The sequence below is a fragment of the Pangasianodon hypophthalmus genome, chromosome 27 (genome assembly GCF_027358585.1).
Source record: "Pangasianodon hypophthalmus isolate fPanHyp1 chromosome 27, fPanHyp1.pri, whole genome shotgun sequence".
NCBI classification, from domain to species: Eukaryota; Metazoa; Chordata; class Actinopteri; order Siluriformes; family Pangasiidae; genus Pangasianodon; species Pangasianodon hypophthalmus.
The window spans coordinates 16,737,327-16,740,748 of NC_069736.1; positions in this window are offsets into that span (position 1 = coordinate 16,737,327).

Consider the following 3,422-nt stretch of genomic DNA (forward strand, 5'->3'; position numbering starts at 1 on the left):
AACAGCACATCCTGAAGTGTTTTATTCTTCTTACGCCACAGCAGTTAGACGACTCTTAGATTAGGTATGTCTCACTATGAGTTCTGCTAGTCAGCTACATCCCAGTATGAGTTATGCTAGTCAGTTAAGTCTCAGAATGAGTTATGCTAGTCAGCTACATCCCAGTATGAGTTATGCTAGTCAGTTAAGTCTCAGAATGAGTTATGCTAGTCAGCTACATCCCAGTATGAGTTATGCTAGTCAGTTAAGTCTCAGAATGAGTTATGCTAGTCAGCTACATCCCAGTATGAGTTATGCTAGTCAGTTAAGTCTCAGAATGAGTTATGCTAGTCAGTTAAGTCTCAGTATGAGTTATGCTAGTCAGTTAAGTCTCAGTATGAGTTATGCTAGTCAGTTAAGTCTCAGAATGAGTTATGCTAGTCAGCTACATCCCAGTATGAGTTATGCTAGTCAGTTAAGTCTCAGAATGAGTTATGCTAGTCAGTTAAGTCTCAGTATGATTTATGCTAGCCAGCTAAGTCTCAGTATGAGTTATGCTAGTCAGCTACAGTGCAGTATGAGTTACACTAAGGTTCTTTATGAATTATGATGAACAGCTAAGCTTCAGTACTGTTTATGAAGACCATTGCCTACACCTCAGTATGAGTTATGCTAACCAGCTAAACCTCTCATTTAAACTACTCAGCTAAACATCAGTATGAGTGTTTCTAACATGTCAGAGGGTAAAGATCGTCTTTTCAGCGTCTTGGATTTATTGCTGTAGTTGACATAGTGGGTTTTGTCTTCTCTTGTCCCACTGATGACCACATCGACTTTGGATAAGAGCTTGTTCCCGTTGTGATTGTTACAGTGTGTTTTTTCAGTATTCTATCTATATCTTAATGTAGCAGTGTGTGTATGTGTGTGTGTGTGTGTGTGTGCATGAATTCTGGGACACTGTAGCTAGGACAGACTGACTCTGATTACAGAGATCTAGATCGTGCAAACTACAGCACATTCACTTATAACCCTCAACACACACACACACACACACACACACAGACACAGACAGAAACACGCAGAAACACATAGAATCGTCCACTCAGCTCTGTTTTTGTCCAGACTGTGACTGTGCTCGTTCAGTTGAGAGAGAGAGAGAGAGAGAGATAGACAGAATGTGAGACAGAGATAGAGTGGATAGAGTTGCTTCTAGAAAGTTCAGCACTAATGTTTCTCTTCAGATGTGTCAGCCTCATTAATGCCTCATTCATTTGCACTGACCCATCTTCTGTCCCATGTTGCCTTCGAGACCGGAGTATTCCTGTGGAGAAGATATGAAATGCAGTCACATCGGTGTAAAACAAAGTGAAATACTAAAGAGCACTGAATTCTTTTATTCTTTTTTAAAAATTCTGAAGAGATCAAGCAGACGTAACAGCAACGTAATGAAGGTTTTGCTTTTCAGTGTGGAACGTTTTCCACATGTTACCAACACTAATCCATAACGTTTTGTGAAACTGTCGTGGGTTTCATAACCTCTCCATATATTCCTGATTAATCAGGAGACCCGTCGATTACATTCATGTCCTGTGGTTCATCAACTCATCGGGTGTAACAGGAACACACTCGCAAAAAGAGATTTATTTGCTCTGAATGATGTACAGAGTCATATCAGAAAAATAAGTAATTAATGTAATGTAAAAATAAATTAATAAGTAATGCAGTCTTATTGCTGGAAGGTAGGGAGTGCAAAACAGAGCCAGAAATATAAACTGGAAAACTGTTCAGTTTGTATCAGAATTTTAATTATTTACTAAAATCAATTTTTTTACAGGAGTTTTGCATTATATTTAAATTCATTGCTAAGCGTTAATTCTCATATTCTAAATCTGGACTTTAGATAATAAAAGAGTGATTCAGATTTTCCTCCTCCTTCTTCTTCTCCTCCTCTCCCTCGTCTCTTCTCTTTTCTCTTTATTCTCTCGTAGACGTGAGTCAGCAGAAAGAGAGAGAGAGAGAGAGAGAGAGAGAGGAAGATGGTGAACTTGTTTCAAGGAAGTAAATCTAATTCATATCCACTCACACCTGACCTTATCACGGTGGACACACACATACATACATACATGCACCTGCAAGTTTCTGAGCCACACACACACACACACACACACACACACACGCATGCACACACACCTGCAGGCTCTGAGACACACAGACTTAGACCATGACTTTATTAGACGTGATGACAGCGCACTGTGAAGGTGATTTATTAGCATAGAGAACATTAGCATGATTTATATACACTTCTGTATGATAGATTTGTGTGTAATTGTTATAGTTGAGTTAATGTGTGTATTACTGTGAGTTAACGCAATACCACTTTATAACTCTTTATCATGACATAAGTTCTGTATCCCTGCTTTGGAGATGATGCTGTATGTCTGCTTATGAGATTCATTGTGTGAAAGATATATTAAAACCTGCCAAAAAATTTAATATAATATGATTTAGAGCTGTTTCAATATGAAGCAGTGTGATTAAGTAATTATGAGAAGAGTCACGCCTCGCCTACTTCACTGGGACTGAAAGACTCTGAGGTCACGCCTCCTTTATAGAAACTGACAGACAAAGAGGCCACACCTACTTCACTTTGACTGACAGACACAGAGGCCACAGCTCCTTCAATAAGACAGGCACAGAGGCCACACCTCCTTTACTGCGACTGACAGTTACAGAGGCCACACCTCCTTCACTGTGACTGACAGGCACAGAGGCCACACCTCCTTTACGGCGACTGACAGGCACAGAGGCCACGCCTCCTCCAATGGAACGAGCACAGAAGCCACATCTCTTCTATGGAAGCCGACAGAACAGAGGACATGCCTTCTGACAGGCACAGAGGCCACACCCCCTTTATTGAGACTGACAGGCCAAGAGGCCACGCCTCCTTCAATAAGACAAGCGCTGAAGCCACACCTCCTTTATGGGACTGACAGAAACTGAGGCCATGCCTTCTTCACCGTCACTGACATAAACAGAGGCCACGCCTCCTTCACTGGAACTGACAATCACAGATAGGCCACGCCTCCTTCACTGTCACTGACATAAACAGAGGCCACACCTCCTTCACTGGAACTGGCAATCACAGATAGGCCACGCCTCCTTCCCTGTCACTGACATAAACAGAGGCCACACCTCCTTCACTGGAACTGGCAATCACAGATAGGCCACGCCTCCTTCACTGGAACTGACATAAACAGAGGCCACGCCTCCTTCACTGGAACTGACAATCACAGATAGGCCACGCCTCCTTCACTGTCACTGACATAAACAGAGGCCACACCTCCTTCACTGGAACTGGCAATCACAGATAGGCCACGCCTCCTTCCCTGTCACTGACATAAACAGAGGCCACACCTCCTTCACTGGAACTGGCAATCACAGAT